A 24,777-nucleotide genomic window follows, 5' to 3' on the forward strand; every position below is an offset into this window, starting at 1 on the left:
TTGTGTAGGAAGCACAGTTCTTTTGTTCTGAGGTAGCTCACTGTACGTGCCCTATAGGAAACCCAATAGAGGGAAAGAATGCTGTTTTCTGTAAAACAGAGCGTTTTTCTTGCATGACACATTAGGGTTCAATTAAACTTCCTAAACGGAGTAGAATCACGTTGAGATTCAAGTTCTAGCCGCAAGTGTTCATTCAGGCTAAGAACAGCACACTTGTGCTTTTCTGGCCATATACAGTGAAAATAGCATTGGCGTCTGTCCCAGACAGTACAGTGTATTGGACTGAAAAGAAGCTCCTGTTTTACTCAGTTTCCAATACTGAGTTGAACTAGATATGCCCCGTTTGTGTAGGAAGCACAGTTCTTTTGTTCTGAGCTAGCTCTATGTACGTGCCCTATAGGAAACACAGTAGAGTGAAAGAATGCTGTGTTCTCTAAAACAGAGTGTTTTTCTTGCATGGCACACTAGGGTTCAATGAAACTTGCTAAACGGAGTTGAATCACGTTGAGATTCAAGTTCTAGCAGCCAGTGTTCATTCAGGCTAAGAACAGAACACTTGTGCTTTTCTGGCCATATACAGTGCAAATAGCATTCGCGTCTGTTCCCAACCAGTACAGTGTATTGGACTGAAGAGAAGCTCCTGTTTTACTCAGTTTCCAATACTGAGTTGAACTACATATGCCCCGTTTGTGTAGGAAGCACAGTTCTTTTGTTCTGAGCAAGCTCACTTACGGGCCCTATAGGAAACACAGTAGAGTGAAAGAATGCTGTTTTCTCTAAAACAGAGTGTTTTTCTTGCATGGCACACTAGGGTTCAATTAAACTTCCTAAACGGAGTTGAATCACGTTGAGATTCAAGTTCTAGCAGCAAGTGTTCAATCAGGCTAAGAACAGCACACTTGTGCTATTCTGGCCATATACAGTGCAAATAGCATTCCCGACTGTTCCCAGCCAGTACAGTGTATTGGACTGAAGAGAAGCTCCTGTTTTACTCAGTTTCCAATACGGAGTTGAACTAGATATGCCCCGTTTGTGTAGGAAGCACAGTTCTTTTGTTCTGAGCAAGCTCACTTACGGGCCCTATAGGAAACACAGTAGAGTGAAAGAATGCTGTTTTCTCTAAAAAAGAGCGTTTTTCTTGCATGGCACACTATGGTTCAATTAAACTTCCTAAACGGAGTTGAATCACGTTGAGACTCAAGTCCTAGCAGCAAGTGTTCATTCAGGCTAAGAACAGCACACTTGTGCTTTTCTGGCCATATACAGTGCAAATAGCAATCGAGTCTCTCCCAGCCAGTACAGTGTATTGGACTGAAGAGAAGCTCCTGTTTTACTGAGTTTCCTATACTGAGTTGAACTAGATATGCCCCGTTTGTGTAGGAAGCACAGTTCTTTTGTTCTGAGCTAGCTCACTTACGGGCCCTATAGGAAACACAGTAGAGGGAAAGAATGCTGTTTTCTCTAAAACAGAGTGTTTTTCTTGCATGGCACACTAGGGTTCAATTAAACTTCCTAAAAGGAGTTGATTCACGTTGAGATTCAAGTTCTAGCAGCAAGTGTTCATTCAGGCTAAGAACAGCACACTTGTGCTATTCTGGCCATAAACAGTGCAAATAGCATTCGCATCTGTTCCCAGCCAGTACAGTGTATTGGACTGAAGAGAAGCTCCTGTTTTACTCAGTTTCCAATACTGAGTTGAACTAGATATGCCCCGTTTGTGTAGGAAGCACAGTTCTTTTGTTCTGAGCTAGCTCAGTGTACGTGCCCTATAGTTAACAAGCAGAGTGAAAGAATGCTGTTTTCTCTAAAACAGAGTGTTTTTCTTGCATGGCACAGTAGGCTTTAATTAAACTTCCTAAACGGAGTTGAATCACGTTGAGATTCAAGTTCTAGCAGCAAGTGTTCATTCAGGCTAAGAACAGCACACTTGTGCTATTCTGGCCATAAACAGTGCAAATAGCATTCGCGTCCGTTCCCAGCCAGCACAGTGTATTGGACTGAAGAGAAGCTCCTGTTTTACTCAGTTTCCAATACTGAGTTGAACAAGATATGCCCCGTTTGTGTAGGAAGCACAGTTCTTTTGTTTTGAGCTAGCTCACTTATGGGCCCTATAGGAAACACAGTATAGGGAAAGAATGCTGTTTTCTGTAAAACAGAGTGTTTTTCTTGCATGGCACACTAGGGTTCAATTTAACTTCCTAAATGGAGTTGAATCACGTTGAGATTCAAGTTCTAGCAGCAAGTGTTCATTCAGGCTAAGAACAGCACACTTGTGCTATTCTGGCCATATAGAGTGCAAATAGCAATCGCGTCTGTTCCCAGCCAGTACAGTGTATTGGACTGAAGAGAAGCTCCTGTTTTACTCAGTTTCCAATACTGAGTTGAACTAGATATGCCCCGTTTGTGTAGGAAGCACAGTTCTTTTGTTCTGAGCAGGCTCACTTACGGGCCCTATAGGAAACACAGTAGACTGAAAGAATGCTGTTTTCTCTAAAACAGAGCGTTTTTCTTGCATGGCGCACTAGGGTTCAATTAAACTTCCTAAACGGAGTTGAACCACGTTGAGATTCAAGTTCTAGCAGCAAGTGTTCATTCAGGCTAAGAGCAGCACACTTGTGCTATTCTGGCCATATACAGTGAAAATAGCATTCGCTTCTGTTCCCAGCCAGTACAGTGTATTGGACTGAAGAGAAGCTCCTGTTTTACTCAGTTTCCAATACTGAGTTGAGCCAGATATGCCCTGTTTGTGTAGGAAGCACAGTTCTTTTGTTCTGAGCTAGCTCACTGTAAGTGCCCTATAGGAAACACAGTAGAGTGAAAGAATGCTGTTTTCTCTAAAACAGAGCGTTTTTCTTGCATGGCAAACTAGGGTTCAATTAAACTTCCTAAACGGAGTTGAATCACGTTGAGATTCAAGTTCTAGCAGCAAGTGTTCATTCAGGCAAAGAACAGCACACTTGTGCTTTTCTGGCCATATACAGTGCAAATAGCATTTGCGTCTGTTCCCAGCCAGTACAGTGTATTGGACTGAAGAGAAGCTCCTGTTTTACTCAGTTTCCAATTCAGAGTTGAACTAGATATGCCCCGTTTGTGTAGGAAGCACAGTTCTTTTGTTCTGAGCTAGCTCACTTACGGGCCCTATAGGAAACACAGTAGAGGGAAAGAATGCTTTTTTCTCTAAAACAGAGTCTTTTTCTTGCATGGCACACTAGGGTTCAATTAAACTTCCTAAACGGAGTTGAAACACGTTGAGATTCAAGTTCTAGCAGCAAGTGTTCATTCAGGCTAAGAACAGCACACTTGTGTTATTCTGGCCATATACAATGCAAATAGCATTCGCGTCTGTTCCCAGCCAGTACAGTGTATTGGACTGAAGAGAAGCTCCTGTTTTACTCAGTTTCCAATACTGAGTTGAACTAGATATGCCCCGTTTGTGTAGGAAGCACAGTTCATTTGTTCTGAGCTAGCTCACTTACGGGCCCTATAGGAAACACAGTAGAGTGAAAGAATGCTGTTTTCTCTAAAACAGAGTGTTTTTCTTGCATGGCACACTAGGGTTCAATTAAACTTCCTAAACGGAGTTGAAACACGTTGAGATTCAAGTTCTAGCAGCAAGTGTTCAATCAGGCTAAGAACAGCACACTTGTGCTATTCTGGCCATATACAGTGCAAATAGCTTTCGCGTCTGTTCCCAGCCAGTACAGTGTATTGGACTGAAGAGAAACTCCTGTTTTACTCAGTTTCCAATACTGAGTTGAACTAGATATGCCCCGTTTGTGTAGGAAGCACAGTTATTTTGTTCTGAGCTAGCTCACTGTACGTTCCCTATAGGAAAACCAATAGAGGGAAAGAATGCTGTTTTCTGTAAAACAGAGCGTTTTTCTTGCATGACACATTAGGGTTCAATTAAACTTCCTAAACGGAGTTGAATCACGTTGAGATTCAAGTTCTAGCCGCAAGTGTTCATTCAGGCTAAGAACAGCACACTTGTGCTTTTCTGGCCATATACAGTGAAAATAGCATTGGCGTCTGTCCCAGCCAGTACAGTGTATTGGACTGAAGAGAAGCTCCTGTTTTACTCAGTTTCCAATACTGAGTTGAACTAGATATGCCCCGTTTGTGTAGGAAGCACAATTCTTTTGTTCTGAGCTAGCTCTATGTACGTGCCCTATAGGAAACACAGTAGAGTGAAAGAATGCTGTGTTCTCTAAAACAGAGTGTTTTTTTTCATGGCACACTAGGGTTCAATGAAACTTGCTAAACGGAGTTGAATCACGTTGAGATTCAAGTTCTAGCAGCCAGTGTTCATTCAGGCTAAGAACAGCACACTTGTGCTTTTCTGGCCATATACAGTGCAAATAGCATTCGCGTCTGTTTCCAGCCAGTACAGTGTATTGGACTGAAGAGAAGCTCCTGTTTTACTCAATTTCCAATACTGAGTTGAACTAGATATGCGCCGTTTGTGTAGGAAGCACAGTTCTTTTGTTCTGAGCTAGCTCACTGTACGTGCCCTCTAGTTAACACAGCAGAGTGAAAGAATGCTGTTTTCTCTAAAACAGAGTGTTTTTATTGAATGGCACAGTAGGGTTTAATTAAACTTCCGAAACGGAGTTGAATCACGTTGAGATTCAAGTTCTAGCAGCAAGTGTTCATTCAGGCTAAGAACAGCACTCTTGTGCTATTCTGGCCATAAACAGTGCAAATAGCATTCGCATCTGTTCCTAGCCAGTACAGTGTATTGGACTGAAGAGAAGCTCCTGTTTTACTCAGTTTCCAATACTGAGTTGAACTAGGTATGCCCTGTTTGTGTAGGAAGCACAGTTCTTTTGTTCTGAGCTAGCTCACTTACGGGCCCTATAGGAAACACAGTAGAGGGAAAGAATGCTGTTTTCTCTAAAACAGAGTGTTTTTCCTGCATGAGACACTAGGGTTCAATTTCACTTCCTAAACGGAGTTGAATCACGTTGAGATTCAAGTCCTAGCAGCAAGTGTTCATTCAGGCTAAGAACAGCACACTTGTGCTTTTCTGGCCATATACAGTGCAAATAGCATTCGAGTCTCTCCCAGCCAGTACAGTGTATTGGACTGAAGAGAAGCTCCTGTTTTACTCAGTTTCCAATACTGAGTTGAACTAGATATGCCCCGTTTGTGTAGGAAGCACAGTTCTTTTTTCTGAGCTAGCTCACTGTACTTTCCCTATAGGAAACACAGTAGAGGGAAAGAATGCTGTTTTCTGTAAAACATAGCATTTTTCTTGCATGACACATTAGGGTTCAATTAAACTTCCTAAACGGAGTTGAATCACGTTGATCTTCAAGTTCTAGCAGCAAGTGTTCATTCAGGCTAAGAACAGCACACTTGTCCTTTTCTGGCCATATACAGTGCAAATAGCATTCGAGTCTCTCCCAGCCAGTACAGTGTATTGGACTGAAGAGAAGCTCCTGTTTTACTCAGTTTCCAATACTGAGTTGAACTAGATATGCCCCGTTTGTGTAGGAAGCACAGTTCTTTGTTCTGAGCTAGCTCACTTATGGGCCCTATAGGAAACACAGTAGAGGGAAAGAATGCTGTTTTCTCTAAAACAGAGTGTTTTTCTTGCATGGCAAACTAGGGTTCAATTTAACTTCCTAAACGGAGATGAATCACGTTGAGATTCAAGTTCTAGCAGCAAGTGTTCATTCAGGCTAAGAACAGCACACTTGTCCTTTTCTGGCCATATACAGTGCAAATAGCATTCGAGTCTCTCCCAGCCAGTACAGTGTATTGGACTGAAGAGAAGCTCCTGTTTTACTCAGTTTCCAATACTGAGTTGAACTAGATATGCCCCGTTTGTGTAGGAAGCACAGTTCTTTGTTCTGAGCTAGCTCACTTATGGGCCCTATAGGAAACACAGTAGAGGGAAAGAATGCTGTTTTCTCTAAAACAGAGTGTTTTTCTTGCATGGCAAACTAGGGTTCAATTTAACTTCCTAAATGGAGTTGAATCACGTTGAGATTCAAGTTCTAGCAGCAAGTGTTCATTCAGGCTAAGAACAGCACACTTGTGCTATTCTGGCCATAAACAGTGCAAATAGCAATCGCGTCTGTTCCCAGCTAGTACAGTGTATTGGACTGAAGAGAAGCTCCTGTTTTACTCAGTTTCCAATACTGAGTTGAACTAGATATGCCCCGTTTGTGTAGGAAGCACGGTTCTTTTGTTCTGAGCAGGCTCACTTACGGGCCCTATAGGAAACACAGTAGACTGAAAGAATGCTGTTTTCTCTAAAACAGAGTGTTTTTCTTGCATGGAACACTAGGGTTCAATTAAATTTCCTAAATGGAGTTGAATCACGTTGAGATTCAAGTCCTAGCAGCAAGTGTTCATTCAGGCTAAGAACAGCACACTTGTGCTTTTCTGGCCATATACAGTGCAAATAGCCTTCGAGTCTCTCCCAGCCAGTACAGTGTATTGGACTGAAGAGAAGCTCCTGTTTTACTCAGTTTCCAATACTGAGTTGAACTAGATATGCCCCGTTTGTTTAGGAAGCACAGTTCTTTTGTTCTGAGCTAGCTCACTGTCCGGGCCCTGTAAGAAACAAGTAGAGTGCAAGAATGCTGTTTTCTCTAAAACAGAGTGTTTTTCTTGCATGGCGCACTAGGGTTCAATTAAACTTCCTAAACGGAGTTGAACCACGTTGAGATTCAAGTTCTAGCAGCAAGTGTTCATTCAGGCTAAGAACAGCACACTTGTGCTATTCTGGCCATATACAGTGCAAATAGCATTCGGTTCTGTTCCCAGCCAGTACAGTGTATTGGACTGAAGAGAAGCTCCTGTTTTTCTCAGTTTCCAATACTGAGTTGAGCCAGATATGCCCTGTTTGTGTAGGAAGCACAGTTCTTTTGTTCTGAGCTAGCTCACTGTAAGAGCCCTATAGGGAACACAGTAGAGTGAAAGAATGCTGTTTTCTCTAAAACAGAGCGTTTTTCTTGCATGGCACACTAGGGTTCAATTAAACTTCCTAAACGGAGTTGAATCACGTTGAGATTCAAGTTCTAGCAGCAAGTGTTCATTCAGGCTAAGAACAGCACACTTGTGCTTTTCTGGCCATATACAGTGCAAATAGCATTTGCGTCTGTTCCCAGCCAGTACAGAGTATTGGACTGAAGAGAAGCTCCTGTTTTACTCAGTTTCCAATTCAGAGTTGAACTAGATATGCCCCGTTTGTGTAGGAAGCACAGTTCTTTTGTTCTGAGCTAGCTCACTTACGGGCCCTATAGGAAACACAGTAGAGTGAAAGAATGCTGTTTTCTCTAAAACAGAGTGTTTTTCTTGCATGGCACACTAGGTTTCAATTAACCTTCCTAAACGGAGTTGAATCACGTTGAGATTCAAGTTCTAGCAGCAAGTGTTCAATCAGGCTAAGAACAGCACACTTGTGCTATTCTGGCCATATACAGTGCAAATAGCATTCGCGTCTGTTCACAGCCAGTACAGTGTTTTGGACTGAAGAGAAGCTCCTGTTTTACTCAGTTTCCAATACTGAATTGAACTAGATATGCCCCGTTTGTGTAGGAAGCACAGTTCTTTTGTTCTGAGCTAGCTCACTTACGGGCCCTATAGGAAACCCAGTAGAGGGAAAGAATGCTGTTTTCTGTAAAACAGAGCGTTTTTCTTGCATGACACATTAGGGTTCAATTAAACTTCCTAAACGGAGTTGAATCACGTTGAGATTCAAGTTCTAGCAGCAAGTGTTCATTCAGGCTAAGAACAGCACACTTGTGCTTTTCTGGCCATACACAGTGCAAATAGCATTGGAGTCTCTCCCAGCCATTACAGTGTATTGGACTGAAGAGAAGGTCCTGTTTTACTCAGTTTCCAATACTGAGTTGAACTAGATATGCCCCGTTTGTGTAGGAAGCACAGTTCTTTTGTTCTGAGCTAGCTCACTGTACGTGCCCTATAGGAAACACAGTAGAGTGAAAGAATGCTGTGTTCTCTAAAACAGAGTGTTTTTCTTTCATGGCACACTAGGGTTCAATGAAACTTCCTAAACGGAGTTGAATCACGTTGAGATTCAAGATCTAGCAGCCAGTGTTCATTCAGGCTAAGAACAGCACACTTGTGCTTTTCTGGCCATATACAGTGCAAATAGCATTCGCGTCTGTTTCCAGCCAGTACAGTGTATTGGACTGAAGAGAAGCTCCTGTTTTACTCAGTTTCCAATACTGAGTTGAACTAGATATGCCCCGTTTGTGTAGGAAGCACAGTTCTTTTGTTCTGAGCTAGCTCACTGTACGTGCCCTATAGGAAACACAGTAGAGTGAAAGAATGCTGTTTTCTCTAAAACAGAGTGTTTTTCTTGCACGGCACATTAGGGTTCAATTAAACTTCCTAAACGGAGTTGAATCACGTTGAGATTCAAATTCTAGCAGCTAGTTTTCATTCAGGCTAAGAACAGCACACTTGTGTTATTCTGGCCATATACAGTGCAAATAGCATTCGCGTCTGTTCCCAGCCAGTACAGTGTATTGGACTGAAGAGAAGCTCCTGTTTTACTCAGTTTCCAATACTGAGTCCAACTAGATATGCCCCGTTTGTGTAGGAAGCACAGTTCTTTTGTTCTGAGCTAGCTCACTTCCGGGCCCTATAGGAAACACAGTAGAGTGAAAGAATGCTGTTTTCTCTAAAACAGAGTGTTTTTCTTGCATGGCACACTAGGGTTCAATTAAACTTCCTAAACGGAGTTGAAACACGTTGAGATTCAAGTTCTAGCAGCAAGTGTTCATTCAGGCTAAGAACAGCACACTTGTGCTATTCTGGCCATATACAGTGCAAATAGCTTTCGCGTCTGTTCCCAGCCAGTAGAGTGTATTGGACTGAAGAGAAGCTCCTGTTTTACTCAGTTTCCAATACTGAGTTGAACTAGATATGCCCCGTTTGTGTAGGAAGCACAGTTCTTTTGTTCTGAGCTAGCTCACTGTATGTGCCCTATAGGAAACACAGTATAGGGAAAGAATGCTGTTTTCTCTAAAACAGAGTCTTTTTCTTGCACGGCACACTAGGGTTCAATTAAACTTCCTAAACGGAGATGAAACACGTTGAGATTCAAGTTCTAGCAGTAAGTATTCATTAAGGCTAAGAACAGCACACTTGTACTATACTGGCCATATACAGTGCAAATAGCTTCGCGTCTGTTGACAGCCAGTACAGTGTATGGACTGATGAGAAGCTCCTGTTTTACTCAGTTTCCAATACTGACTTGAACTAGATATGCCCCGTTTGTGTTTGAAGCACAGTTCTTTTGTTCTGAGGTAGCTCACTGTACGTGCCCTATAGGAAACACAGTAGAGTGAAAGAATGCTGTTTTCTCTAAAACAGAGTGTTTTTCTTGCATGGCACACTAGGGTCCAATTAAACTTCCTAAACGGAGTTGAATCACGTTGAGATTCAAGTTCTAGCAGCAGTGTTCATTCAGGCTAAGAGCAGCACACTTGTGCTATTCTGGCCATAAACAGTGCAAATAGCATTCGCGTCTGTTCCCAGCCAGTACAGTGTATTGGACTGAAGAGAAGCTCCTGTTTTACTCAGTTTCCAATACTGAGTTGAACTAGATATGCCCCGTTTGTGTAGGAAGCACAGTTCTTTTGTTCTGAGCAGGATCACTTACGGGCACTATAGGAAACACAGTAGAGTGAAAGAATGCTGTTTTCTCTAAAACAGAGTGTTTTTCTTGCATGGCACACTAGGGTTCAATTAAACTTCCTAAACGGAGTTGAATCACGTTGAGATTCAAGTTCTAGCAGCAAGTGTTCATTCAGGCTAAGAACAGCACACTTGTGCTATTCTGGCCATAAACAGTGCAAATAGCATTCGCGACTGTTCCCAGCCAGTACAGTGTATTGGACTGAAGAGAAGCTCCTGTTTTACTCAGTTTCCAATACTGAGTTGAACTAGATATGCCCCGTTTGTGTAGGAAGCACAGTTCTTTTGTTCTGAGCAAGTTCACTTACGGGCCCTATAGGAAACACAGTAGAGTGAAAGAATGCTGTTTTCTCTAAAACAGAGCGTTTTTCTTGCATGGCACACTAGGGTACAATTAAACTTCCAAAACGGAGTTGAATCACGTTGAGATTCAAGTCCTAGCAGCAAGTGTTCATTCAGGCTAAGAACAGCACACTTGTGCTTTTCTGGCCATATACAGTGCAAATAGCATTCGAGTCTCTCCCAGCCAGTACAGTGTATTGGACTGAAGAGAAGCTCCTGTTTTACTCAGTTTCCTATACTGAGATGAACTAGATATGCCCCGTTTGTGTAGGAAGCACATTTCTTTTGGTCTGAGCTAGCTCACTTACGGGACCTATAGGAAACACAGTAGAGGGAAAGAATGCTGTTTTCTCTAAAACAGAGTGTTTTTCTTGCATGGCACACTAGGGTTCAATTAAACTTCCTAAACGGAGTTGAATCACGTTGAGATTCAAGTTCTAGCAGCAAGTGTTCATTCAGGCTAAGAACAGCACACTTGTGCTATTCTGGCCATAAACAGTGCAAATAGCATTCGCATCTGTTCCCAGCCAGTACAGTATATTGGACTGAAGAGAAGCTCCAGTTTTACTCAGTTTCCAATCCTGAGTTGAACTAGATATGCCCCGTTTGTGTAGGAAGCACAGTTCTTTTGTTCTGAGCTAGCTCACTGTACGTGCCCTATAGGAAACACAGTAGAGTGAAAGAATGCTGTGTTCTCTAAAACAGAGTGTTTTTCTTGCATGGCACACCAAGGTCCAATTAAACTTCCTAAACGGAGTTGAATCACGTTGAGATTCAAGTTCTAGCAGCAGTGTTCATTCAGGCTAAGAGCAGCACACTTGTGCTTTTCTGGCCATAAACAGTACAATTAGCATTCGCGTCTGTTCCCAGCCAGTACAATGTATTGGACTGAAGAGAAGCTCCTGTTTTTCTCAGTTTCCAATACTGAGTTGAACTAGATATGCCCCGTTTGTGTAGGAAGCACAGTTCTTTTGTTCTGAGCTAGCTCACTGTACGTGCCCTATAGTTAACACAGCAGAGTGAAAGAATGCTGTTTTCTCTAAAACAGAGTGTTTTTATTGAATGGCACAGTAGGTTTTAATTAAACTTCCTAAACGGAGTTGAATCACGTTGAGATTCAAGTTATAGCAGCAAGTGTTCATTCAGGCTAAGAACAGCACACTTGTGCTATTCTGGCCATATACAGTGCAAATAGCATTCGCGTCTGTTCCCAGCCAGTACAGCGTATTGGACTGAAGAGAAGCTCCTGTTTTACTCAGTTTCCAATACTGAGTTGAACTAGATATGCCCCGTTTGTGTAGGAAGCACAGTTCTTTTGTTCTGAGCTAGCTCACTTACGGGCCCTATAAGAAACACAGTAGAGGGAAAGAATGCTGTTTTCTCTAAAACAGAGTGTTTTTCTTGCATGGCACACTAGGGTTCAATTAAACTTCCTAAACGGAGTTGAATCACGTTGAGATTCAAGTTCTAGCAGCAAGTGTTCATTCAGGCTAAGAACAGCACACTTGTGCTATTCTGGCCATAAACAGTGCAAATAGCATTCGCGTCTGTTCCCAGCCAGTACAGTGTATTGGACTGAAGAGAAGCTCCTGTTTTACTCAGTTTCCAATACTGAGTTGAACTAGATATGCCCCGTTTGTGTAGGAAGCACAGTTCTTTTGTTCTGAGCAGGATCACTTACGGGCCCTATAGGAAACACAGTAGAGTGAAAGAATGCTGTTTTCTCTAAAACAGAGCGTTTTTCTTGCATGGCACACTAGGGTACAATTAAACTTCCTAAACGGAGTTGAATCACGTTGAGATTCAAGTCCTAGCAGCAAGTGTTCATTCAGGCTAAGAACAGCACACTTGTGCCTTTCTGGCCATATACAGTGCAAATAGCATTCGAGTCTCTCCCAGCCAGTACAGTGTATTGGACTGAAGAGAAGCTCCTGTTTTACTCAGTTTCCTATACTGAGTTGAACTAGATATGCCCCGTTTGTGTAGGAAGCACAGTTCTTTTGGTCTGAGCTAGCGCACTTACGGGACCTATAGGAAACACAGTAGAGGGAAAGAATGCTGTTTTCTCTAAAACAGAGTGTTTTTCTTGCATGGCACACTAGGGTTCAATTAAACTTCCTAAACGGAGTTGAATCACGTTGAGATTCAAGTTCTACCAGCAAGTGTTCATTCAGGCTAAGAACAGCACACTTGTGCTATTCTGGGCATAATCAGTGCAAATAGCATTCGCATCTGTTCCCAGCCAGTACAGTGTATTGGACTGAAGAGAAGCTCCTGTTTTACTCAGTTTCCAATACTGAGTTGAACTAGATATGCCCCGTTTGTGTAGGAAGCACAGTTCTTTTGTTCTGAGCTAGCTCACTTACGGGCCCTATAGGAAACACAGTAGAGTGAAAGAATGCTGTTTTCTCTAAAACAGAGCGTTTTTCTTGCATGGCACACTAGGGTTCAATTAAACTTCCTAAACGGAGTTGAATCACGTTGAGATTCAAGTTCTAGCAGCAAGTGTTCATTCAGGCTAAGAACAGCACACTTGTGCTTTTCTGGCCATATACAGTGCAAATAGCATTCGAGTCTCTCCCAGCCAGTACAGAGTATTGGAGTGAAGAGAAGCTCCTGTTTTACTCAGTTTCCAATACTGAGTTGAACTAGATATGCCCCGTTTGTGTAGGAAGCACAGTTCTTTTGTTCTGAGCTAGCTCACTGTACGTGCCCTATAGGAAACACAGTAGAGTGAAAGAATGCTGTTTTCTTTAAAACAGAGTGTTTTTCTTGCATGGCACACTAGGGTTCAATTAAACTTCCTAAACGGAGTTGAACCACGTTGAGATTCAAGTTCTAGCAGCAAGTGTTCATTCAGGCTAAGAACAGTATACTTGTGCTTTTCTGGCCATATACAGTGCAAATAGCATTCGCGTCTGTTCCCAACCAGTACAGCGTATTGGACTGAAGAGAAGCTCCTGTTTTACTCAGTTTCCAATACTGAGTTGAACTAGATATGCCCCGTTTGTGTAGGAAGCACAGTTCTTTTGTTCTTTGCTAGCTCACTGTACGTGCCCTATAGTTAACACAGCAGAGTGAAAGAATGCTGTTTTCTCTAAAACAGAGTGTTTTTATTGAATGGCACAGTAGTGTTTAATTAAACTTCCTAAACGGAGTTGAATCACGTTGAGATTCAAGTTCTAGCAGCAAGTGTTCATTCAGGCTAAGAACAGCACACTTGTGCTATTCTGGCCATAAATAGTGCAAATAGCATTCGCATCTGTTCCCAGCCAGTACAGTGTATTGGACTGAATAGAAGCTCCTGTTTTACTCAGTTTCCAATACTGAGTTGAACTAGATATGCCCCGTTTGTGTAGGAAGCACAGTTCTTTTGTTCTGAGCTAGCTCACTTATGGGCCCTATAGGAAACACAGTAGAGGGAAAGAATGCTGTTTTCTCTAAAACAGAGTGTTTTTCTTGCATGGCACACTAGGGTTCAATTACACTTCCTAAACGGAGTTGAATCACGTTGAGATTCAAGTCCTAGCAGCAAGTGTTCATTCAGGCTAAGAACAGCACACTTGTGCTTTTCTGGCCATATACAGTGCAAATAGCATTCGAGTCTCTCCCAGCCAGTACAGTGTATTGGACTGAAGAGAAGCTCCTGTTTTACTCAGTTTCCAATACTGAGTTGAACTAGATATGCCCCGTTTGTGTAGGAAGCACAGTTCTTTTGTTCTGAGCTAGCTCACTGTACTTTCCCTATAGGAAACCCAGTAGAGGGAAAGAATGCTGTTTTCTGTAAAACAGAGTGTTTTTCTTGCATGACACATTAGGGTTCAATTAAACTTCCTAAACGGAGTTGAATCACGTTGAGATTCAAGTTCTAGCAGCAAGTGTTCATTCAGGCTAAGAACAGCACACTTGTGCTATTCTGGCCATAAACAGTGCAAATAGCATTCGCATCTGTTCCCAGCCAGTACAGTGTATTGGACTGAAGAGAAGCTCCTGTTTTACTTAGTTTCCAATACTGACTTGAACTAGATATGCCCCGTTTGTGTAGGAAGCACAGTTCTTTTGTTCTGAGCTAGCTCACTTACGGGCCCTATAAGAAACAAGTAGAGTGCAAGAATGCTGTTTTCTCTAAAACAGAGTATTTTTCTTGCATGGCGCACTAGGGTTCAATTAAACTTCCTAAACGGAGTTGAACCACGTTGAGATTCAAGTTCTAGCAGCAAGTGTTCATTCAGGCTAAGAACACTATATTTGTGCTTTTCTGGCCATATACAGTGCAAATAGCATTCACGACTGTTCCCAACCAGTACAGTGTATTGGACTGAAGAGAAGCTCCTGTTTTACTCAGTTTCCAATACTGAGTTGAACTAGATATGCCCCGTTTGTGTAGGAAGCACAGTTCTTTTGTTCTGAGCTAGCTCAATGTACGTGCCCTATAGTTAACACAGCAGAGTGAAAGAATGCTGTTTTCTCTAAAACAGAGTGTTTTTATTGAATGGCACAGTAGGGTTTAATTAAACTTCCTAAACGGAGTTGAATCACGTTGAGATTCAAGTTCTAGCAGCAAGTGTTCATTCAGGCTAAGAACAGCACACTTGTGCTATTCTGGGCATAAACAGTGCAAATAGCATTCGCATATGTTCCCAGCCAGTACAGTGTATTGGACTGAAGAGAAGCTCCTGTTTTACTCAGTTTCCAATACTGAGTTGAACTAGATATGCCCCGTTTGTGTAGGAAGCACAGTTCTTTTGTTCTGAGCTAGCTCACTTACGGGCCCTATAGGAAACACAGTAGAGGGAAAGAATGCTGTTTTCTCTAAAACAGAGTGTTTTTCTTGCATGGCACACTAGGGTTCAATTACACTTCCTAAACGGAGTTGAATCACGTTGAGATTCAAGTCCTAGCAGCAAGTGTTCATTCAGGCTAAGAACAGCACACTTGTGCTTTTCTGGCCATATACAGTGCAAATAGCATTCGCGTCTGTTCCCAGCCAGTACAGTGTATTGGACTGAAGAGAAGCTCCTGTTTTACTTAGTTTCCAATACTGAGTTGAACTAGATATGCCCCGTTTGTGTAGGAAGCACAGTTCTTTTGTTCTGAGCTAGCTCACTTACGGGCCCTATAGGAAACACAGTAGAGTGAAAGAATGCTGTTTTCTCTAAAACAGAGCGTTTTTCTTGCATGGCACCCTAGGGTTCAATTAAACTTCCTAAACGGAGTTGAATCACGTTGAGATTCAAGTTCTAGCAGCAAGTGTTCATTCAGGCTAAGAACGGCACACTTGTCCTTTTCTGGCCATATACAGTGCAAATAGCATTCGAGTCTCTCCCAGGCAGTACAGTGTATTGGACTGAAGAGAAGCTCCTGTTTTACTCAGTTTCCAATACTGAGTTGAACTAGATATGCCCCGTTTGTGTAGGAAGCACAGTTCTTTTGTTCTGAGCAAGCTCACTTACGGGCCCTATAGGAAACACAGTAGAGTGAAAGAATGCTGTTTTCTCTAAAACAGAGCGTTTTTCTTGCATGGCACACTAGGGTTCAATTAAACTTCCTAAACGGAGTTGAATCACGTTGAGATTCAAGTCCTAGCAGCAAGTGTTCATTCAGGCTAAGAACAGCACACTTGTGCTTTTCTCCATATACAGTGCAAATAGCATTCGAGTCTCTCCCAGCCAGTACAGTGTATTGGACTGAAGAGAAGCTCCTGTTTTACTCAGTTTCCAATACTGAGTTGAGCTAGATATGCCCTGTTTGTGTAGGAAGCACAGTTATTATGTTCTGAGCTAGCTCACTGTACGTGCCCTATAGGAAACACAGTAGAGTGAAAGAATGCTGTTTTCTTTAAAACAGAGCGTTTTTCTTGCATGGCACACTAGGGTTCAATGAAACTTCCTAAACGGAGTTGAATCACGTTGAGATTCAAGTTCTAGCAGCAAGTGTTCATTCAGGCTAAGAACAGCACACTTGTGCTTTTCTGGCCATATACAGTGCAAATAGCATTCGCGTCTGTTCCCAGCCAGTACAGTGTATTGGACTGAAGAGAAGCTCCTGTTTTACTCAGTTTCCAATATGAGTTGAACTAGATATGCCCCGTTTGTGTAGGAAGCACAGTTCTTTTGTTCTGAGCTAGCTCACTGTACTTTCCCTATAGGAAACCCAGTAGAGGGAAAGAATGCTGTTTTCTGTAAAACAGAGCGTTTTTCTTGCATGACACATTAGGGTTCAATTAAACTTCCTAAACGGAGTTGAATCACGTTGAGATTCAAGTTCTATCAGCAAGTGTTCATTCAGGCTAAGAACAGCACACTTGTGCTTTTCTGGCCATATACAGTGCAAATAGCATTCGAGTCTCTCCCAGCCAGTACAGAGTATTGGAGTGAAGAGAAGCTCCTGTTTTACTCAGTTTCCAATACTGAGTTGAACTAGATATGCCCCGTTTGTTTAGGAAGCACAGTTCTTTTGTTCTGAGCTAGCTCACTGTACGTGCCCTATAGGAAACACAGTAGAGTGAAAGAATGCTGTTTTCTTTAAAACAGAGTGTTTTTCTTGCATGGCACACTAGGGTTCAATTAAACTTCCTAAACGGAGTTGAACCACGTTGAGATTCAAGTTCTAGCAGCAAGTGTTCATTCAGGTTAAGAACAGTATACTTGTGCTTTTCTGGCCATATACAGTGCAAATAGCATTCGCGTCTGTTCCCAACCAGTACAGTGTATTGGACTGAAGAGAAGCTCCTGTTTTACTCAGTTTCCAATACTGAGTTGAACTATATATGCCCCGTTTGTGTAGGAAGCACAGTTCTTTTGTTCTGAGCTAGCTCACTGTACATGCCCTATAGTTAACACAGCAGAGTGAAAGAATGCTGTTTTCTCTAAAACAGAGTGTTTTTCTTGCATATCACACTAGGGTTCAATTACACTTCCTAAACGGAGTTGAATCACGTTAAGATTCAAGTCCTAGCAGCAAGTGTTCATTCAGGCTAAGAACAGCACACTTGTGCTTTTCTGGCCATATACAGTGCAAATAGCATTCGAGTCTCTCCCAGCCAGTACAGTGTATTGGACTGAAGAGAAGCTCCTGTTTTACTCAGTTTCCAATACTGAGTTGAACTAGATATGCCCCGTTTGTGTAGGAAGCACAGTTCTTTTGTTCTGAGCTAGCTCACTGTACGTTCCCTATAGGAAACCCAGTAGAGGGAAAGAATGCTGTTTTCTGTAAAACAGAGCGTTTTTCTTGCATGACACATTAGGGTTCAATTAAACTTCCTAAACGGAGTTGAATCACGTTGAGATTCAAGTTCTAGCAGCAAGTGTTCATTCAGGCTAAGAACAGCCCACTTGTGCTATTCTGGCCATAAACAGTGCAAATAGCATTCGCATCTGTTCCCAGCCAGTACAGTGTATTGGACTGAAGAGAAGCTCATGTTTTACTCAGTTTCCAATACTAAGTTGAACTAGATATGCCCCGTTTGTGTTGGAAGCACAGTTCTTTTGTTCTGAGCTAGCACATTTACGGGCCCTATAGGAAACACAGTAGAGTGAAAGAATGCTGTTTTCTCTAAAACAGAGCGTTTTTCTTGCATGGCACACTAGGATTCAATTAAACTTCCTAAACGGAGTTGAATCACGTTGAGATTCACGTTCTAGCAGCAAGTGTTCATTCAGGCTAAGAACAGCACACTTGTGCTATTCTGGCCATAAACAGTGCAAATAGCATTCGCATCTGTTCCCAGCCAGTACAGTGTATTGGACTGAAGAGAAGCTCCTGTTTTACTCAGTTTCCAATACTGAGTTGAACTAGATATGCCCCGTTTGTGTAGGAAGCACAGTTCTTTTGTTCTGAGCTAGCTCACTTACGGGCCCTATAGGAAACACAGTAGAGGGAAAGAATGCTGTTTTCTCTAAAACAGAGTGTTTTTCCTGCATGGCACACTAGGGTTCAATTACACTTCCTAAACGGAGTTGAATCACGTTGAGATTCAAGTCCTAGCAGCAAGTGTTCATTCAGGCTAAGAACAGCACACTTGTGCTTTTCTGGCCATATACAGTGCAAAGTGTATTCGAGTCTCTCCCAGCCAGTACATTGTATTGGACTGAAGAGAAGCTCCTGTTTTACTCAGTTTCCAATACTGAGTTGAACTAGATATGCCCCGTTTGTGTAGGAAGCACAGTTCTTTTGTTCTGAGCTAGCTCACTGTACTTTCCCTATAGGAAACCCAGTAGAGGGAAAGAATGCTGTTTTCTGTAAAACAGAGCATTTTTCTTGCATGACACATTAGGGTTCAATTAAACTTCCTAAACGGAGTTGAATCACGTTGAGATTCAAGTTCTAGCAGCAAGTGTTCATTCAGGCTAAGAACAGCACACTTGTGCTATTCTGGCCATATACAGTGCAAATAGCATTCGCGTCTGTTCCCAGCCAGTACAGTGTATTGGACTGAAGAGAAGCTCCTGTTTTACTCAGTTTCCAATACTGAGTTGAACTAGATATGCCCCGTTTGTGTAGGAAGCACAGTTCTTTTGTTCTGAGCTAGCTCACTTACGGGCCCTATAGGAAACACAGTAGAGGGAAAGAATGCTTTTTTCTCTAAAACAGAGTCTTTTTCTTGCATGGCACACTAGGTTTCAATTAAACTTCCTAAACGGAGTTGAATCACGTTGAGATTCAAGTTCTAGCAGCAAGTGTTCATTCAGGCTAAGAACAGCACACTTGTGCTTTTCTGGCCATATACAGTGCAAATAGCATTCGAGTCTCTCCCAGCCACTACAGAGTATTGGAGTGAAGAGAAGCTCCTGTTTTACTCAGTTTCCAATACTGAGTTGAACTAGATATGCCCCGTTTGTTTAGGAAGCACAGTTCTTTTGTTCTGAGCTAGCTCACTGTACGTGCCCTATAGGAAACACAGTAGAGTGAAAGAATGCTGTTTTCTTTAAAACAGAGTGTTTTTCTTGCATGGCACACTAGGGTTCAATTAAACTTCCTAAACGGAGTTGAACCACGTTGAGATTCAAGTTCTAGCAGCAAGTGTTCATTCAGGCTAAGAACAGTATACTTGTGCTTTTCTGGCCATATACAGTGCAAATAGCATTCGCGTCTGTTCCCAACCAGTACAGTGTATTGGACTGAAGAGAAGCTCCTGTTTTACTCAGTTTCCAATACTGAGTTGAACTAGATATGCCCCGTTTGTGTAGGAAGCACAGTTCTTTTGTTCTGATCCTGCTCACTGTACGTGCCCTATAGTTAACACAGCAGAGTGAAAGAATGCTGTTTTCTCTAAAACAGAGTGTTTTTATTGAATGGCACAGTAGGGTTTAATTAAACTTCCTAAACGGAGTTGAATCACGTTGAGATTCAAGTTCTAGCAGCAAGTGTTCATTCAGGCTAAGAACAGCACACTTGTGCTATTCTGGCCATAAACAGTGCAAATAGCATTCGCATCTGTTCCCAGCCAGTACAGTGTATTGGACTGAAGAGAAGCTCCTGTTTTACTCAGTTTCCAATACTGAGTTGAACTAGATATGCCCCGTTTGTGTAGGAAGCACAGTTCTTTTGTTCTGAGCTAGCTCACTTACGGGCCCTATAGGAAACACAGTAGAGGGAAAGAATGCTGTTTTCTCTAAAACAGAGTGTTTTTCTTGCATGGCACACTAGGGTTCAATTACACTTCCTAAACGGAGTTGAATCACGTTGAGATTCAAGTCCTAGCAGCAAGTGTTCATTCAGGCTAAGAACAGCACACTTGTGCTTTTCTGGCCATATACAGTGCAAATAGCATTCGCGTCTGATCCCAGCCAGTACAGTGTATTGGACTGAAGAGAAGCTCCTGTTTTACTCAGTTTCCAATACTGAGTTGCACTAGATATGCCCCGTTTGTGTAGGAAGCACAGTTCTTTTGTTCTGAGCTAGCTCACTGTCCGGGCCCTATAAGAAACAAGTAGAGTGCAAGAATGCTGTTTTCTCTAAAACAGAGTATTTTTCTTGCATGGCGCACTAGGGTTCAATTAAACTTCCTAAACGGAGTTGAATCACGTTGAGATTCAAGTTCTAGCAGCAAGTGTTCATTCAGGCTAAGAACAGCACACTTGTGCTATTCTGGCCATATACAGTGCAAATAGCATTCGCTTCTGTTCCCAGCCAGTACAGTGTATTGGACTGAAGAGAAGCTCCTGTTTTACTCAGTTTCCAAAACTGAGTTGAGCTAGATATGCCCTGTTTGTGTAGGATGCACAGTTCTTTTGTTCTGAGCTAGCTCACTGTACGTGCCCTATAGGAAACACTGTAGAGTGAAAGAACGCTGTTTTCTCTAAAACAGAGCGTTTTTCTTGCATGGCACACTAGGGTTCAATGAAACTTCCTAAACGGAGTTGAATCACGTTGAGATTCAAGTTCTAGCAGCAAGTGTTCATTCAGGCTAAGAACAGCACACTTGTGCTTTTCTGGCCATATACACTGCAAATAGCATTTGCGTCTGTTCCCAGCTAGTACAGTGTATTGGACTGAAGAGAAGCTCCTGTTTTACTCAGTTTCCAATACTGAGTTGAACTAGATATGCCCCGTTTGTGTAGGAAGCACAGTTCTTTTGTTCTGAGCTAGCTCACTTACGGGCCCTATAGGAAACACAGTAGAGGGAAAGAATGCTTTTTTCTCTAAAACAGAGTCTTTTTCATGCATGGCACACTAGGTTTCAATTAAACTTCCTAAACGGAGTTGAAACACGTTGAGATTCAAGTTCTAGCAGCAAGTATTCATTAAGGCTAAGAACAGCACGTTGTGCTATACTGGCCATATACAGTGCAAATAGCATCCACGTCTGTTAACAGCCAGTACAGTGTATTGGACTGATGAGAAGCTCCTGTTTTACACAGTTTCCAATACTGCGTTGAACTAGATATGCCCCGTTTGTGTAGGAAGCACAGTTCTTTTGTTCTGAGGTAGCTCACTGTACGTGCCCAATAGGAAACACAGTAGAGTGAAAGAATGCTGTTTTTTCTAAAACAGAGTGTTTTTCTTTCATGGCACACTAGGGTTCAATGAAACTTCCTAAACGGAGTTGAATCACGTTGAGATTCAAGTTCTAGCAGCAAGTGTTCATTCAGGCTAAGAACAGCACACTTGTGCTTTTCTGGCCATATACAGTGCAAATAGCATTCGAGTCTCTCCCAGCCACTACAGAGTATTGGAGTGAAGAGAAGCTCCTGTTTTACTCAGTTTCCAATACTGAGTTGAACTAGATATGCCCCGTTTGTTTAGGAAGCACAGTTCTTTTGTTCTGAGCTAGCTCACTGTACGTGCCCTATAGGAAACACAGTAGAGTGAAAGAATGCTGTTTTCTTTAAAACAGAGTGTTTTTCTTGCATGGCACACTAGGGTTCAATTAAACTTCCTAAACGGAGTTGAACCACGTTGAGATTCAAGTTCTAGCAGCAAGTGTTCATTCAGGCTAAGAACAGTATACTTGTGCTTTTCTGGCCATATACAGTGCAAATAGCATTCGCGTCTGTTCCCAACCAGTACAGTGTATTGGACTGAAGAGAAGCTCCTGTTTTACTCAGTTTCCAATACTGAGTTGAACTAGATATGCCCCGTTTGTGTAGGAAGCACAGTTCTTTTGTTCTGATCCTGCTCACTGTACGTGCCCTATAGTTAACACAGCAGAGTGAAAGAATGCTGTTTTCTCTAAAACAGAGTGTTTTTATTGAATGGCACAGTAGGGTTTAATTAAACTTCCTAAACGGAGTTGAATCACGTTGAGATTCAAGTTCTAGCAGCAAGTGTTCATTCAGGCTAAGAACAGCACACTTGTGCTATTCTGGCCATAAACAGTGCAAATAGCATTCGCATCTGTTCCCAGCCAGTACAGTGTATTGGACTGAAGAGAAGCTCCTGTTTTACTCAGTTTCCAATACTGAGTTGAACTAGATATGCCCCGTTTGTGTAGGAAGCACAGTTCTTTTGTTCTGAGCTAGCTCACTTACGGGCCCTATAGGAAACACAGTAGAGGGAAAGAATGCTGTTTTCTCTAAAACAGAGTGTTTTTCTTGCATGGCACACTAGGGTTCAATTACACTTCCTAAACGGAGTTGAATCACGTTGAGATTCAAGTCCTAGCAGCAAGTGTTCATTCAGGCTAAGAACAGCACACTTGTGCTTTTCTGGCCATATACAGTGCAAATAGCATTCGCGTCTGATCCCAGCCAGTACAGTGTATTGGACTGAAGAGAAGCTCCTGTTTTACTCAGTTTCCAATACTGAGTTGCACTAGATATGCCCCGTTTGTGTAGGAAGCACAGTTCTTTTGTTCTGAGCTAGCTCACTGTCCGGGCCCTATAAGAAACAAGTAGAGTGCAAGAATGCTGTTTTCTCTAAAACAGAGTATTTTTCTTGCATGGCGCACTAGGGTTCAATTAAACTTCCTAAACGGAGTTGAATCACGTTGAGATTCAAGTTCTAGCAGCAAGTGTTCATTCAGGCTAAGAACAGCACACTTGTGCTATTCTGGCCATATACAGTGCAAATAGCATTCGCTTCTGTTCCCAGCCAGTACAGTGTATTGGACTGAAGAGAAGCTCCTGTTTTACTCAGTTTCCAAAACTGAGTTGAGCTAGATATGCCCTGTTTGTGTAGGAAGCACAGTTCTTTTGTTCTGAGCTAGCTCACTGTACGTGCCCTATAGGAAACACTGTAGAGTGAAAGAACGCTGTTTTCTCTAAAACAGAGCGTTTTTCTTGCATGGCACACTAGGGTTCAATGAAACTTCCTAAACGGAGTTGAATCACGTTGAGATTCAAGTTCTAGCAGCAAGTGTTCATTCAGGCTAAGAACAGCACACTTGTGCTTTTCTGGCCATATACACTGCAAATAGCATTTGCGTCTGTTCCCAGCTAGTACAGTGTATTGGACTGAAGAGAAGCTCCTGTTTTACTCAGTTTCCAATACTGAGTTGAACTAGATATGCCCCGTTTGTGTAGGAAGCACAGTTCTTTTGTTCTGAGCTAGCTCACTTACGGGCCCTATAGGAAACACAGTAGAGGGAAAGAATGCTTTTTTCTCTAAAACAGAGTCTTTTTCATGCATGGCACACTAGGTTTCAATTAAACTTCCTAAACGGAGTTGAAACACGTTGAGATTCAAGTTCTAGCAGCAAGTATTCATTAAGGCTAAGAACAGCACGTTGTGCTATACTGGCCATATACAGTGCAAATAGCATCCACGTCTGTTAACAGCCAGTACAGTGTATTGGACTGATGAGAAGCTCCTGTTTTACACAGTTTCCAATACTGCGTTGAACTAGATATGCCCCGTTTGTGTAGGAAGCACAGTTCTTTTGTTCTGAGGTAGCTCACTGTACGTGCCCAATAGGAAACACAGTAGAGTGAAAGAATGCTGTTTTTTCTAAAACAGAGTGTTTTTCTTTCATGGCACACTAGGGTTCAATGAAACTTCCTAAACGGAGTTGAATCACGTTGAGATTCAAGTTCTAGCAGCCAGTGTTCATTCAGGCTAAGAACAGCACACTTGTGCTTTTCTGGCCATATACAGTGCAAATAGCATTCGAGTCTCTCCCAGCCAGTACATTGTATTGGACTGAAGAGAAGCTCCTGTTTTGCTCAGTTTCCAATACTGAGTTGAACTAGATATGCCCCGTTTGTGTAGGAAGCACAGTTCTTTTGTTCTGAGCTAGCTCACTGTACGCGCCCTATAGGAAACCCAGTAGAGGGAAAGAATGCTGTTTTCTGTAAAACAGAGCATTTTTCTTGCATGACACATTACGGTTCAATTAAACTTCCTAAACGGAGTTGAATCACGTTGAGATTCAAGTTCTAGCAGCAAGTGTTCATTCAGGCTAAGAACAGCACACTTGTGCTATTCTGGCCATAAACAGTGCAAATAGCATTCGCATCTGTTCCCAGCCAGTACAGTGTATTGGACTGAAGAGAAGCTCCTGTTTTACTTAGATTCCAATACTGAGTTGAACTAGATATGCCCCGTTTGTGTAGGAAGCACAGTTCTTTTGTTCTGAGCTAGCTCACTGTCCGGGCCCTATAAGAAACAAGTAGAGTGCAAGAATGCTGTTTTCTCTAAAACAGAGTATTTTTCTTGCATGGCGCACTAGGGTTCAATTAAACTTCCTTAAACGGAGTTGAAACACGTTGAGATTCAAGTTCTAGCAGCACGTGTTCATTCAGGCTAAGAACAGCACACTTGTGCTATTCTGGCCATATACAGTGCAAATAGCATTTGCGTCTGTTCCCAGCCAGTACAGTGTATTGGACTGAAGAGAAGCTCCTGTTTTACTCAGTTTCCAATACAGAGTTGAACTAGATATGCCCCGTTTGTGTAGGAAGCACAGTTCTTTTGTTCTGAGCTAGCTCACTTACAGGCCCTATAGGAAACATAGTAGAGGGAAAGAATGCTTTTTTCTCTAAAACAGAGTCTTTTTCTTGCATGGCACACTAGGTTTCAATTAAACTTCCTAAACAGACTTGAATCACGTTGAGATTCAAGTTATAGCAGCAAGTGTTCATTCAGGCTAAGAACATCATACTTGTGCTTTTCTGGCCATATACAGTGCAAATAGCATTCGAGTCTCTCCCAGCCATTACAGAGTATTGGAGTGAAGAGAAGCTCCTGTTTTACTCAGTTTCCAATACTGAGTTGAACTAGATATGCCCCGTTTGTTTAGGAAGCACAGTTCTTTTGTTCTGAGCTAGCTCACTGTACGTGCCCTATAGGAAACACAGTAGAGTGAAAGAATGC

The sequence above is a fragment of the Peromyscus maniculatus genome, chromosome 11 (genome assembly GCF_049852395.1).
Source record: "Peromyscus maniculatus bairdii isolate BWxNUB_F1_BW_parent chromosome 11, HU_Pman_BW_mat_3.1, whole genome shotgun sequence".
Lineage (NCBI taxonomy): Eukaryota > Metazoa > Chordata > Mammalia > Rodentia > Cricetidae > Peromyscus > Peromyscus maniculatus.